Source organism: Cavia porcellus, unplaced genomic scaffold (assembly GCF_034190915.1).
Source record: "Cavia porcellus strain 051 isolate PalLab524CR breed Dunkin Hartley unplaced genomic scaffold, mCavPor4.1 scaffold_19, whole genome shotgun sequence".
In the NCBI taxonomy this organism is placed as follows: domain Eukaryota; kingdom Metazoa; phylum Chordata; class Mammalia; order Rodentia; family Caviidae; genus Cavia; species Cavia porcellus.
In genome coordinates, this window is record NW_026947502.1 from 40,899,174 (window position 1) to 40,914,943 (window position 15,770).

The window sequence follows — 15,770 nt, forward strand, 5'->3', positions numbered from 1 at the left end:
CCACATTTATTTATTTATTTATTTATTTATTTATTTATTTAGTCTTTTTGAGACAGGGTCTCACAATGCAGTTCAGGCTGGCCTTGAGTTCACTTTGTAGTCCAGCCTGGTTTCAAACTCACAATGATCCTCCTGTCTCAACCTCCCAAATGCTGGGATTACAGGCATTTGTCACCACCCCCAGGCCATTCCACTTTTAAAGGACAACCTGGAGAAACACAAGCCTTGATTAGGTAAAGGAAGATCCATGTTTTTTTTTTTTTTAATTGGTACCAGGGCTTGAACTCACGACCACATGCTTACAAGGCAGGCACTTATGCTGCTGAGCTAAATCCCCAGCCCCTAGATCCATGTTTCTACTGCAGGAGATTTGTGATTAGTTTGGGCCCACCTAACTCATCCAGGATAAGATCCTCACCTCAGTGCTATGAGTCCCACCTGCAAAGCACCTTATGCCAGGTAATGTAGCCTACTTACAGGTTCTGGGGACTAAGGAACGTACAAATTTCAGGGCATCATTATTCTGCCTACAACGATATTATACCCTGACATATTTTTTAAAAATTCATGAACAATTCTCCGCTTTGGAATCTTCTGCTGTTTGTAGCTTAGCATTTGTAGCACAACACTGGGTGTGTCTTCCATATCTAAAATTCACTGGCTTCCTTTTAACCCAGGGTCAAAGTATGCTTTTTAGCTCCCAAACTGAAAAGTCCTTGCTTTCGGTCCCATTCTTAAGCTTCACTATAACCACCACTACACCTCTCCAGTGCTTAATGCTGGAAAATGTTTATTGCTCTTTAGTTGCACTCACCCACGGAGCTCTAAAGCCTACCCTAGTTTAGACACCACCTCCTCCACCTTGCTCCCTATAGCTACAAAGGGCCCCTTAGGCACTTCCTGTGTGTTTATAACTTCTGTTTCTATCAAACTCAAATGTGTTGATTTAGTCTTTCACCTATCCAAAGTTGACTTGCCTCTCAGCTAGACCCTGCCATTTGCTAAATGTATAACATTCCTTGGACAAACTATTTTAACTTCACTGTTATGCACTGTGTTAAGATGTCCTTACCAATGCCTCATGATGTTAAGGGGTGCAGGCTTTTTTTTTGGAGATGGCTGAATGTAGTGTGTGATTAATTCATAGCGCAATGCTGGGATTAAGTGTGGGTGATTGCTCAGTCCACTGATTGGATTGGCACTGCCCTAATCCTGGTAGACTGCATACAATCTATGGGACAGAAAGAGGCGTGTTTTAATCTTCCTTTGCTTGCTTTTGGCATCGCCTGCTGCCATGAACCCCTCTGCCCTGTGTACCCTGTGCTGGAGTCAGCTGATTATGGACTGAAACCTCTACAAACTGAGCTAAATAAACGTTTCTTCCTTTGAGTGTCAGGCATTTTGTTTTAGTAAGGAGAAAAATAACTAAGACTTTCAGTATCCCTATCTCTTTGTATATCCGAGGTGCCCATAAGACGTGCACTGTAGGATGAGGGCAGAGACGTGCAGATACTAAGGCTTGCTAATATTACTAGTAGTCTTACTCCCTACACAGCCTTGCCACATAGCAGGTTCTTACGGAAGTCCCTCGCTCTTGGGACCCGCTGCGGGGTAGGGCTGCTCTAGAGAAGGCAGCCCAGACCCCTTCTCATCGAAGGGGGACTCCGAGGTGCCCGCTCCAGACAGAGTGGAGGAGGCTGGGGGCAGCGAGCTTCTAGCTCGGGAAAAGCAGGCGTCTGAGCGTCACAGACGCCACTGGGTGTACGTAGAGCCAAAAACAAATAAGCGCAGAAAAGCAGCCAGCACCCAGAAACTTCCAGGGATCGTCAAGGTCAGCATCACCAGCACCATCCTTACCATCAGGGCAGCAGAAGCCAGCACTGACACACCAACTCAAACCCAGGCAAGACGCTCACGTGCGCGCCGCTATACAGCTACAGGGGATACTCACTCGGGGAACCGCCCTACGTCAGGCGGCTCCTCCCGGCACAACTGCTCCGGACCCAAGAGAGTCCGCTCCCGCGCACGCCCCGCCTCTCTCGCCACATGCTCCCCGTGTTCCGGCCCACGCCCCGCCCCTCCAGCGTTCCCGCCCCCGCCCTTCTCCCCCGCATTCCCACTCATGCTCCGCCCCCGAGAGCTCCCGCTCACATCACAGCTTTGGCTTTCAGCCAGCTCCGCTGTCCCGCTCCGCCCCTCCCTGCTCCTCCCATTCCCCCGCCTTCCTCACTCCAGCCCCGCCCCCTCCGCTCTCTGCCCGTAGCCCGCCCTCTCCCGCCCTTCCCGCCTGGTTCCTCCCAGTCTCCGCCTTCTGTAGCCAGCCCCGCCCCACTCCGCTCTCAGCCCCTAGCCCGCCCTCTCCCGCCCCTCCCGCCAGGCTCCTCCTATTCCCCCGCCTTCCTCACTCCAGCCCCGCCCCCTCCTCTCTCTGCCCGTAGCCCGCCCTCTCCCGCCCTTCCCGCCTGGTTCCTCCCAGTCTCCGCCTTCTGTAGCCAGCCCCGCCCCACTCCGCTCTCAGCCCCTAGCCCACCCTCTCCCGCCCCTCCCGCAAGGCTCCTCCCATTCCCCCGCCTTCCTCACTCCAGCCCCGCCCCCTCCTCTCTCTGCCCCTAGCCCGCCCTCTCCCGCCTCTCCCGCCAGGCTCCTCCTATTCCCCCGCCTTCCTCACTCCAGCCCCGCCCCCTCCGCTCTCTGCCCCTAGCCCGCCCTCTCCCGCCCCTCCCGCCAGGCTCCTCCTATTCCCCCGCCTTCCTCACGCCAGCCCCGCCCCCTCCTCTCTCTGCCCCTAGCCCGCCCTCTCCCGCCCCTCCCGCCAGGCTCCTCCTATTCCCCCGCCTTCCTCACTCCAGCCTCGCCCCCTCCGCTCTCTGCCCGTAGCCCGCCCTCTCCCGCCCTTCCCGCCTGGCTCCTCCCAGTCTCCGCCTTCCGTAGCCAGCCCCGCCCCACTCCGCTCTCAGCCCCTAGCTCTGGCCCCGGCCCCGGCCCCGCCCGTCCCGCCGCTCCGTGCCTCCCGCCCTCCCGGCCGCGGTCCTGTGGGGGTCCTCGCGCCCGCCAACCCTCAGTGTTTCGCGGGTCCGCTTCGCGCTCAGCTGCTCCTCGCGTCTCGGGTCCCGGCCCGCGGCCGCTCCTCCGAGTGAGTACCTGGGCGCCTGTTCCCCGCGGGCTCCTGTGACTCGCGACTTTCCGGGCTCGGGCGCAGCTCCTGGGACGGGGTGGGCGCGCGGGCCCAGGAGACTCCAGGGGCTCCTCGCAGCGCCCTTCCCGGCGGCCGCTGCCCCTCCGCCTCGGCCCCAGCCCCGGCTCCGGCCCCAGTAACCCGGGCTGCGCGTGGGCGTCGTCCCGGTAACCGGCGGCACGTGGGCTCCGGCCGCTCCGGCGTCCGCCAGCCGGGCCGGGGAGCCGATGCGGGCCTGGCAGCGCCGCCCCGCCCCGCCGGCTGGGCTCGCGGCTCAGGGCTCCCGCCGCGCAGCGCGTCCGCACCTCCGAAGTGGATCCTGGCTCTGCGGAGGTAGGGACCCGCCCGACGGGTTCCGGGCTGTTCGCGTCGTCAGCTTTCCGAGGTCCCGGCCCCATTGTCTCCGCGCCCTGCCGCTCGGCGCACTCTTGCCGGGACGGTGGCTACCGCTGGAAGGACTCTGCTCGGCTTTCCTGATGAGGCTCCGTGTCAGAGGTCCCGTCCGGGGAGTGGCTTTCTGAGTAAAGGGATTTCACTCCTCGTAGCCAGGCTGCGAGGCCGCAGGAGGCAGAAGAGCGCGGAGACCCGAAAGCCCTTGAACGCTGGCTCGGGCCAGTTAGGTACTGAAAAGTCGCGCCGGGCGCTGCTCGTTGCGCAGGGACTTTTACCCCAGCGCGAATACTGTGTTACACAAAAGTGTTTCCACGGCGTTTTAACTAAGGAACGGTGTGCTTTACAGTGTAAACGTATGACTCTGTCTTTAAAGACAGAAGTAATTATCACAGTTAAATAAACACCTGGAAACATTTGTTGCCACCTTCTAATTTATCTGTTGTAGGGCGTTGTGTCAGCAATTTACTGTTAATAGTCTAGCTAGCAGCACAATTAATCTTTTTTGTAGATTTTTGGGATCTGTATTTCTCTCCATATATATTAATGGACTCTGTCTTTTGAAATTTTAACTTCTAGTTTGAAGTTTAGTGACATGCTGCTGCCTAATAACTTGTGAATGTCTTGTAATCCTCGACCAGAATGATAGAAATAAGTGATGGACACACTTTAGGCGGAGAGTACATTATAAGGCTTGTTTTGTGCAGTTTTCATTCTGTCGAAATTGCAGGAAAGCGTATGTGGAGAGAAGGTATTGCATTCAAACAGCACTCATGGGGAAGTGCGGGTTTCTCCACTGTGTGTGTGCGCGCAGTTTGAGCAACTTCAGACAGTTAATCCTTGCAGTTGAGTGGCCACAGTGCAGGGGATGCGGAGATCTTAAGAGTTAACTGATTCAGTTAATCCAGTTCTACTAGGCATCACCTGAAACAAATGCAGCACACTTCTTTCTTGGCAGTTTTGTTTCATTTCTGTTTAGGATCCAGCTTCTTTCGGAACTATGTGGGACAGTCCATTTCCCACCCTCCGTTTTTGCTTGGTATAAATTGAGGGGGTTGATCATAGTGCAGCTATGGAGGTGAAGGACTACCGATGACAACCAAGGGCCACCTCTTTCTTCCAGGAAAGGCAAGGGAGGAGGCCAGGGAGCGGTAGTGCAGCCTCCCTACCAGAGCACTGACCCGCAGTGTGAGGACTTGCCCCAGACCTGCATGATGAAGTGGGTAGCCAGCCCCAGTTTCACCTTCCCAGGAACCTGTGGCTTTGATTCAGAGGTGAGGCCGGCAAGGCCAGATTAAGTTTTATCGCTTTGCACTGCCCACATCCTGCTTTTAATACCAAATGCACACAGAATAGCTCCCAAGAACACCAAAAAGCCACTTTGAACACTCCAACCTTTACGTTTCCCTGCAGCTAGGGGTTAACTTCCTGCTCTCCCGGTTCTGGTTTTGATGGTTGGGGTCTTAAGGTTTTGACTATAATTTCTAGACTTTCATCCTTTGGTAAATGCTGCTCAACACTGAATGTCAATGGAGGATCAAAGAAAGTAGAGAACCTTGTTTCCAAATGTAAACAAGGTGAAGTAGTAGCCAGTGATTTATGCGGTTTAATTCTGGATTTTGGCCTGCAGAGAAAGATGTGAGTTAAAAGGAGAGTGTGAATGCTCATAGAATGTTAGATGCAGAGACACCATAGAAACTGTCTGGCTCTGGGGCTTTGAGTTTAGTACACGGGCTCCTCATGCTTGGAGGTGTCCCGGTCCTCAGTTCAGCTTATAGAAAGTGAGAACCCATTTGTTCTTGGAAAGGCATTTATTGATCTACCATGTGCCAGGTAGCGCACAGCTTTTTCATGTGTCCGTGAAGACCTAGAATCCAACCAGCACAAAGATGTATGTTGATAAGAAGGGGTCCCTGGAAGTAAAAATGGATTCAGAATTGTCTTGTGTTTCACAATGGAAAGGTACTGACTTAGGATAGTAGAACAATTTTCAAAATATTTTCATTCCCAACTAAAATTATATTAATTAAAATAAGCGCATTTCTTCTGGCATCTGTTTGAATTAACAGTGTCGTAACTACAGAAAACCTGCGTTCATCGAATTTTGTCCTTGGGCTTTGGTGTGAAGCATGGAAATTACCTTAGAAACTTGTTGGGGCTGGAGATTTAGCTCAGTGGCATAAGTGCCTGCTTTGCAGTCGTGAGTTTGATCCCCGGTACCGATAAAAAGGAAAAAGACCAAAAAAAAAAAAAAAAAAAAAAACTTGTTTAAAAGTATCATGGGTTCTCCAAAAATCACATTATACTGCATTCTTTTTACAGAACAGTTTTTTTTTTTTCTTAGAAGTGTTTATGGTACAGACTCAAAGCAGAGGTTTAGAATCAGCTGCAAAGGTGCATGTATATAAAAGTAGTTCTTGTAGGGTTGGGCTTTTTCTTACAGAACAAGGTAGGGTGGGTTATGGACTTACTTGATGATATTTTTGTTCAGAGAACTGGGAGCTGGTAAGACATAGCATTTCTCTCCCCAAAAAGAAATAACAGGGCGAAGAGGTCACAAGAATGGGCTTCCACTGGAATGCCAGCTTGTGAACAAATCTAGGTTAGTTTCTTTAATGACAGAAAATGAACTAAGTTCACATGTTCACTTGTGATAGTTTCCTTAACATTGGGAATAAAGGGGACTTCAGTGAAGAAGATACTGGTGTTAATAATTTTATGGGGATCAGCTACTTATGTGTCAACCCCTGCTGAATGTGTAACTGGAACCACCTATTAACCTATTTCAGGTCCCTGAGCTTATTTCAAGTTGACAGATAGCATATAAGAGTGCTCTGTGTATTAAACTAGAATATTCTTCATCTGTGGACAGCTTATGAAAAAGGCCTAGCAAGTGACAGTGAATATAGCAGAACTTCAGTAATTCCCAGCTGCAGAGTCACACGACAATAAAGGGAATATTGACCCTGAAGATAAATGAGCAGGGCATTTGGGTTTTGTGTGTCTGAGCACAAGGAGCTGTGCTCCTCGTGCTGATGGAAGCTTTTAAAGGACTGCTAAAATTAAGTTGTGAATAGTGGGTTGGCTTTTCACAACTCCAAACTTAAAACAGGTATGAATGAAAGCAGATTATCCAATCTCAACACTGACAAAAAAAGAAAGACTTCTACAGTAGTGTTATTAACAGAAATAAGGGGCATAGAGGTTGTATGCTCCATGCTGTGGAGACCTAACTGCACTCCTGCCTTCCTACCTTGGGCTCTTCAGCTGTGTGCAGGCTCACACACACTCTGTCACAACAAGAAATATCACTGCCTTCTGGGAAAACACGCGTGGGCAACAGATTTCAAAGTTTGGGGCAAACCAATGACTCAGTCCAGTACTGACTCCACTGTCCTGGGACCAGGAAATGCATCCTCTATTTTTCCTTCTTCTCTCTTTGAAGACATACAGTAGTTTTCTGGGAGATGGCTGATACCTGATTAAAAACTGCTTTCATTGCCCAGGTCCAGTGACTCACAGTGTACCTGGAGAGATCCGAGAGCTCAGGGCTTGGGCTCAGGGCACCCATTATCCGGTGATGACCTCATACTTAACCAGTTTGCTCCTTTGCTTTTATGGCCTGAAGGCTGATAGTGCCTGAAGAATGGTTCCTGGAATTTGACAGAGTAGGAAGCCGTGTAAATGGGGACTTCCCAAGGAAGAAAGGAGGCCCCAACCTGTCACCTGTGATCCTTGCTGCCTCCTGCCCAGGAGGCTCTGCCAGATGGAGCAGTGTGAGACCATGGCTACTTGGGCAGCAACAGAGGTGGCACACTTTGAACTTGGCTTCTGGGCTGTTTTGGTCTGGGCTGTAGCTTCCAGTCTGTCTACAGGTCAGTCACCTCTGTAATGAGTGCCAATGCCAGGGCTCCTACCTACTGCAGCATCACCAAAGCCAGGCAAGCCTCAGCCCCAGGTGAGCAATGCGCCAATTGAGAACTTATACCCTGAAGATCTGTTTTCCTGTCTTTTTATCAAGAAACTTAGGCAACAGGTCTCTAGAGACTGATTTTTTTTCTTCTGGCAGCAGAGAGCAAATCTGTTTAAAGTACAGAGCAGGTTTGAAGAAGATTAAAGTACACACACACACACACACACACACACACACACACACAGCACACCCATGACTCACCTTAAGAAACAACAGTGTTTTTTCAGCTAGGTCCTCACTGGGTTGAATAGTATTGAATATCAACAGGTAATGAACAGAAACTGAGTTCTGTGACCTGGAGTAGGCATCCTACAAATTGATCTAGGACCTGAAAGTCTTGAAGCACAGGTTATAGAGCTCTGCTCAGCATTCACTAGTTGAAAACTCAAGATTCAGGTCCTTTCTCAGTAGTGACATGGTGAACTGGAGTGTTGGGTGGCTTGAGGACACCTGGTTGCTGTGTGGATTAGTGTCCTGGGGTGCCGCTCTTTTTTTCAAGTTGCATATGTTTGAAGAGCCTGAACCCAGCCCAAGACTGAATTGCCAAACAGTCCCTTCATTCTGCCTGCCCTGTGCCACCCTGCTGGGGCCCTGGTGACTCCAGGAGTAGCAGCCTGTTCCTTGAGTGGCCTTGTATTTCCCAATGGCAGAGCATTAGGAAATAAAAGAAAAAAAATACTTCTTTGCAGCCATCTTACTGTAATTTCCTTCTTTCTTCTCTCTTTTTTTTAAATTTTACTTTATTATTTTTTCTTTTGCAATTTGGGTTCTGCCAGTACTTGAGACTTTCTCCTCTATTTCTAATTTCTGGTCAGTTTTCAATTTATCATTCCAACTGGGACTGCATAAATTATAAATAATAAAAGTCCACTACTGCTAGTATTCATTTTAGTAGATCCACTGCTTTTTCCCTCTACATGTAAATATTTGCTTAAAGACCAACAAGTATGAAAACAGAGTGATGTGAATCGTGTGTCAGCCTTCCTGGGTGGCCAGCTATCTCCCAGGGCCAGTACGGGCTTCCCACCTCTCTGAGTGGGAAGTAGCACAGTCCGAGGAGGAGAGTGACCCCTAGACAGATTGCAGGGCGCCAGACCTTTCTTCTCCTGTTGCAGCCTTGATTCTGAGGCCCCTGAAAGCAGTACTGAAGTTGGCTGTCATGAGTCCTCTTGAAGCCCCACTCCCCTTGATGGTCACCCTTAGTGTTTGTAAAGTCATTGTAACACGTAGTCTTCTCTATTTGTGTTAGTTTGTGAGGACTGCCACAAAAAAAAAAATGCCCCAAATCCTATGGTTTAACCAGCTGATACTTTAGTTTTCTCAGTTCCAAAAGCAGATGTCCAGGATGAAGCTGTCAGCACCCTGGGTTTCTCATGGGCTTCCTTCCTCATGGCTCTGTGCACCTGGGACTGTTTTCTGTGAGGGGCCATCCCTCGTGTCTCCCCTCCCAGGCAGCAGTCACATGGCCAAAGGCCTCAAACTCACAAACTCATCTAGTCTTAATTATCTACAAAAGTATAGTTACATTGGATGTTACATCTTTGATAATGTGAATTTAAGGGGACACAATTCAGTGCATTACAGACACCCTTTGTATGGATTGTTGTATGGCTTATTTCTGTACATAGATGGCCTTCGAAAGTTGCAGCTATTTTTGCCTTAAACAGTATCTTTTTAAAAAGTTTAAATAGAAAAACATTCATTAATATTTACTTACTGACTGTATTATTTTTTAGTCTAGACCCAAGTTTGTGTCTGGTATTTTCTTGCCCTTCAGCCTAAAGAGCTCCCTCTAATATGTCTTCTAGTTCATTTCTGCTGACAAGTTCTTTTGGCTTCTCTTGTGTAAGTGTGGTGTGTCCTTGTCTGTCTTGGCTTCTTCCTCTTACAAGTGCACCTGTCAGATTGGAGTAGGACCCATCCCAGGGACCTTATTTTAACCAACCCCCCCCCCATCACTAGATAGCAGTCATGTTCTAAGATGTTGGGCTTAAAGCTTCAATCTAGGAACATTGGTAAGCATGCTAGCCGTTTATACTGCTAAAACAAGATACACAGTGCTGGGTAATTTAAACAGAAAAGTGGTGAGTATATTTCTCCCAGTTCTGGAGGCTGAGATGTCTTAGCTCAGGACACCAGCAGACTCAGTATCTGGTGAGAATAGTCTTTGCCTCCATGATATCTTTGTGTTGCATTCTCACATCGTGGAAGGTTAAAAATGGGTGAATGCTGCGTCCTCACATAGTGGAAGAGGTGAAGGGAAAAAGGATAGAAGTAATCAGGGTATCCTTCCAATTACTTTTATGACATTAATCCCTGTAGCAGGCCTTGTGACTTAATGTCTCTTCCAAGGACCCCGCTTCCTAAAGCAGTCTCATTGGGGCTCAAGTGCCAGCATAGGAATTTTGTAGGGACGTAGTTTAGACCATAACAATCAGAATGCTTTAGGATGCAGGAAGGAGAAACCCAGCTAACAGTGGGCTGAACAATAAAGACCTTAAGTTATGTTATACAGAAAGTCATCTTGGGTTGGGCAGGTCCAAGGTTGGCCCTGTGTCAGCAAGAGTCAGATTTTCCTCTGCTCTTGATAGTTTGTTACTACCCTCCATGTACAGACTTCCACCTGGCGGCGGGGCAGGAAATGCTCTGTTAGCTACACACACTTCTGTTAACTCCATCCAAAGCCCAGAAGTGTGTGATAGACCCACACACGTCTATCCATGGTGGGTGGTGGGACACAGAGGTGGCAGTGATCAGTTGGTTGTCTTGAAGTTATTTATGGAGGTGCATCTTTGTAATCTCAGTACTAGGGAGGCTGAAACAGGAGGGCTGATGAGTTTGAGGCTAACCTGGACTACATGATGAGTTGTTCTCAAAAAAACTGGGGGGAAAAAAAGCTTTAATCTTGTAGTATGTCTTTATCTTTTTGCTAGAGGTTAACTCTTTCCTGAAGCTTCGTTGGCTCTCCCTGGTAGAACTGAGTCACAGCTTCAAGAGAGACAGCAGACTGAGAGTGGGTATCGAGGGGAGAACCTTGTTGTGGGAAAGAGCTGTGCCATGAGTAACAGGCTGGGGAGGAGAGTGCTTGTGGGAAGAAGGCAGCATCCACGTTAGTCCTCGGCTACCAGGCCTGGAATCTGTCCAGCTGAGGCCCCCATGGTAATAATAGTCCAAGTTTTATTGGAATTAAAATTAATCACCAGTGATGGCAGTGGGAAGGGATATAGCCCAGTGTTTTGGAAGGTGTTGAAAATTGTATAAACTTAATTCCTCCTCATGGTGACTATTATGTTGAAGATCATGGGTTTATAGAAATAACACTGCTTACTTTGGAGGAACATTCTGCATTAAGAAAACATCTATAAAATAGAGTTTTTGTGTTTCTGAAAATGTTTCACACTCAAAAACTCATGACAAACATTTATCAAGTACTTACAGTGGTCCAGGGCCTGTGCTAAGTATTTTATGCACGTTATTTAGTTTCTTTTTCACTATGCATGTTTGAGAAGGGCACTTTTTTTGGTTCAGTTTTGTTTTGTTTTGTTTTTGTCTTTTTCCTTTTTACCAGTACCAGGGATCGAACTCACGACTGCCTGCTGGCAAGGCAGGCGCTTATGCCGCTGAGCTAAATCCCCAGCCCACTGTTTTTTTTTTTTTTTTTTTTTTAATAGTTTTATAAAATGAAATTTTGTGCCATTCTGTTGTTACGTAGGGTATAAAATTTGCAGAGCTTTTCGGGGCAGAAAGGCATCACTGTTCACCCTCATTCACAGGTAAGGAATTGAAGGTTAGGATTAGACCTGCTGCTAAAGCCCAGTCCTCTGGACGCACACCCTGGCAGCTGAGCTGCCCCCACACTTGCACTCTGAACAGTGATAAGTCTTACCCTCACTAATCTGTTGCAAACTCCCTCATTTCCTGCAGACTCTTGCTAGCTGGTCCCTCTCTGCCCAATCTGGTTCTACCATCTAGTTCTCTGCATTCATTTTCAGTTTGCTGTTTCTGATAGCAGAAGGGTGAACTACGGTGGCTGAGTGGAGTTGTCACCTTGACATTTCACGGATGTGAGCTATGTAACCTCTTTTCTCTGAGCACCCAAACCCAACAGCTTTTTGCAAATCTGATAGGTGTCCACAAGGGTTTAGGTATCTACATTTTGACTTAAGATTGCCCTTGAAATATTTCAGAGCATGTCATTTCTTACAAGTACCTGAAAATTTTGATCAAAATAGTAAATGAGATAATTTCTATTAAACATGAGAAATTCACTGAAACAGAATTCCAAGTCCCTGGCTTCTTTAGGGTGGGATCCACGTGTTCCACTTCTAACACCTTGTGGCTCTTCCCACCAGTTGCCTGTGTATTGACGCTCCTAGATTTTATTAGCACTTAAAAAAAAAAAAAACTTTAATCATAAAATAAAAGAAAAATTCCAGAATCTACACAAAAGAAATGCACAGCTTAGAGGGTTATAAAGCAAACACTTATATCACTAACCCTCAGGTAAGGACTAGATCTACACCAAAGTCCCCAAACCCCTTAACCTGTCATACATTTCAGTTATTTTTTTCCATCTGTTTATGGCTTTATCACTCAAGTATGCAACCTAACCCACTTTAGTTTTGCCCATTAAAAAAGCAAATAAAACCCCATGTCTTTTATATCTCTTACTGCCCAGATTCCCTTACTCTGTTAGACAATTATTTGTGGAAGGCCTGAGCTGTTGAATTTGTAGTTTCCCTAACAAATGCACATTTGAGTCCTGTTGCTGACATTCCAAGTGCCTCTCTGTCTTGCATCTGGATCTAGAGGCTCAGCTGAGCCTGGATTTGATCTCTTTGGCAAGATGACGGGATGGGTAGTATATTTATATTCTTCTCCTGGAAGTCACATAAGGTCTGGTTTTCCCACTGTTTTTTGGTTTTGGTTTTTGGTGTTTTTGGTACCAGGGATTGAACTCACTACAGTGCATGCTTGCAAGGCAGGCGCTTATGCCGCTGAGCTAAATTCCAGACCTCCCAGCTTCAATCCTCAGTGTCTAGGTCTATCAATTCGTGAGGTGTTGTAGAATGGTGATATTTTAATTCTGTCATTTTAATTTGCTGATTAGCTGGAATAATTTCATGAAAGTAGATTCTCCTTTAATCTGTTGAGAGCCTGGTGGTAGAATTCATATAGGACAGACAAGATAATTGTTTATTTCCTTTGATTTACCTGGTTTTCAAGAGTTGATTTCATGCCATTTTCAGAAGGGGACAACTAAGAGTTTTTAGAATTATGAGCTCATGGTAGTAACTATATCTGATGGGTTTAAGTCCACTGAGATTTAATTTTCACTGAATCAAATGCTGCTGTACTTTACTGGTGAGTCTTTGTTTTTTGTTTTTTTGGTGGCGGTAGAGATTGAATGCAGAGTCTTAGCACTGAGATACATCCCCAGCCCTTTTTACATTTTTTAAATTTTATTTTGAAGCAGGGTCTCACTAAAATGTGGGCCTTGAATTTGTGATTTTCATGCTTCAGCCTCCCAGAGTGCTGGCGTTACAGGCGTGTGCCATTGTGCCCAGCATCCCATTTTTACTGAAACAGTAAAAAATAATTCATTTGTCATATGCCATACTCATTCCTTCTCCTTTTTTATGGTTTTCCATACATTGGCGGGTTGTATGCTAAAGAATCTTCCCTTTAATATTCATTTACTCTGATTTCTGCAGGCAGCTATGAACATGCTGTTTATCAGTCCTCTCACAGCCGTATCTCTGTACATTTCAATTAAAACTCTTTCTCTAGTAGATCTATTTAGAAGGGCTTATGGAAACAATGTCCCTTCATTTCTTAAATCCTTTGTGATCTTTATAATTAAGTTCAGTTTTGGTGACTGTACAACACTTGGCTCTCTGGACTAGGTGACGCCTGTCTGTGATTACTGCACTCCAGAGTATAAGGCAGGAAGATCACAAATTAAGTCTAACCCTGGGCAACTTGGTAAGACTTTGTTTCTAAATTTAAAAATCTGAAGTGCTAGGGATATAAGTTCTGCAAAGACCTACGGATTAATCCCCAGGACCACAAAGAAAAAGAATTCTTGGCTCACATTATTTTTCCTTGAGAAGTTTAAATAATGTCACTTTGCTTTCTTTTGACATAAAGAATTGTCAGAAAGTCTGATGGTGATCTCATTTTCTCTCCCTGCACTTTTGAGTGCACCAACAGTCTCTATTTCATTCGTTCTACTATGTATGTAGCATTCCAGTACAGTACTGGGATCAGTGAACCATTATGGTACTGAATCCAGGTTTATGATACGATCGTGCCAAATAATCTCTTCTCCTGTTAACCTAGAGTAAACCTCATACTCTTAGTGTGCTTTGCTTTTTTCTAGTCTAACTTCGGCTGAACCTTGTGAGGTGTACATAACACTAAATATGCACTTATTTACAAAATGATGTGGAAGGATGTGGCTTTTTTTCTTTCCTTATTAGCTTGTGGGGAAATTGCCCTGTCTCTTTGAACTCTTCCCTTCCCAGGCAAGGCTGTGACCCTTCCAAGGCTCTTCCTGAGCAGAAGATGTGAGGCTGCAGCACTCATTCCTCCAGGTCATTCTGTGGGTTCAGAGCTTGAGGCTGTCAGGCTGTTCCATCCCATGTTGCTCTGTGGAACTAGAGCACAAAGCCAGGGCATCTGGCCTCACAGTGAAGATCAGTGTTTTCTCTGAGCCTGTTTGTCCTCCTCTTTGTCTTTACTTTGCCTCTCATTTCGTGAGTCTTACAGTCCATGTTGTGGCTTCTTTATGACTTCTCTCTTTTTTTATCAGTACCAGGGATCGAACTCACGACTGCCTGCTTGCAAGGCAGGCGCTTATGCCACTGAGCTAAATCCCCAGCCCCCTTTATGAATTCTCTTTCCTGACCACTGTGGCATCCTGGAGGCTGGGGCTGCCCCCTGCCCAGGGAAATACTTTGCTGCTGCTGCTGCTGCTGTCTCTTGCCTTATCTTTTTCTCATTGCTTGGCACTGGAACTTAGGGCAGGCTTTGTAAAATGGGGAACCTCTGTCTAGATATGAGGCTTTTTGTATCATGTACTGTTTAGTTATTAAAATTTAACGTTGGTGACCTGTATGATGTATGTACCAGTTTGGTCAAAGATTTTGCTATTGTCTGTTGAGTTGCCCAGTTTGGTTGCACATTTTATTTATCTGCCTTGATTCTTTAGCTAATTGATTGGTAGTTACTGAATGTTGGTATCTCATGCTTCCAAAGCATTGGCCAGCCAGGTATAGTGCACATGCCTGTAATCCCAGCAACTCAGGAGGCTGAGGCAGGAGGATCATAAGTTCTAGGCCAGTTTGGACAACTTAGACCTTGTCTCAAAATAAAATAATAGTAATAAACTGTATGCACACCTTGTTTAGCAGGTGTCCTCTCCCTGGCAGGCTTGGTCTATGGGGCTTCTGACCGGTCTCTTTCTTTCTCTTGAGTACCCCAATCACATGTCATAATAGAAAATGAGAGGCAATCTTATGGTACATAGCTTTAAAACCCACTCACTGTACCAAATAGTGATGAAAATATGGAATGATGGAATAGCGGTTCTTTAACACTGAATGTGAATGTTGAAGTGATCTCTTATTTGAGGAATGAAGAAAAGCAAACTCCATAAACTTGACCACATAAGGGAGATTTTGCTTGTAACTGGCAGTCAGTGGTAGAGAAAACCTGTCAGCAATGTGAGAACTCCCTCCAATTTCCCACTTTTCTGCCCTGGTTGGAGCCCAGCCAAGGCATTTTGTGAGTCTGCCCCATCTGCGCAAGTTTTTCCCCAGGTCTTAGGTGTCCAGAGGAACAGTGTTGAGAGTGACTGCTCCTGTTACAGTCCTGGTACAGTGTGGACAGGCGTAAAAATGCAATCTCTTCTACACCGCTCTCATTAGTTCAGCAGAGCCACACTGAAAACTTCTTTTCCTCTTTTCAGGCCCAAATTTTTGTCAGGCCTCAAAGTGGCCTGAGTGGGCCAGTATGACTGCAAAGTCTCAGTACTTAGCACGCCCTTGCTGTGGCCACACACTCTAGTGAGGTCTCTGTGGCCATGGCTACACCTCAGTGCAGTGGGAGCCTGTTTACCATCCCAACTGGACAGGAGCTCTGCCTCCAGCTCCGTCCAGCCATGGGCAGTGCTTTCTGCTGGCTAGTAATGAGCTGGGTTTCAGAATGGGGGATGGTGTATGAACCTGG

The 15,770-nt window shown here is 46.8% G+C and overlaps 1 protein-coding gene across 1 annotated transcript in view; it reads left to right on the forward strand.

The window, feature by feature from the left end:
• The first annotated feature begins 2,994 nt into the window (after window positions 1-2,994).
• Window positions 2,995-15,770, forward strand: part of Tnfaip8 (TNF alpha induced protein 8) — a 104,530-nt gene continuing 91,754 nt past the window's right edge. The window contains exon 1 of the mRNA XM_063230964.1: window positions 2,995-3,133. The gene's annotated coding sequence lies outside the window, so the exon portion shown is untranslated. The remainder of the gene's footprint in view (window positions 3,134-15,770) is intronic.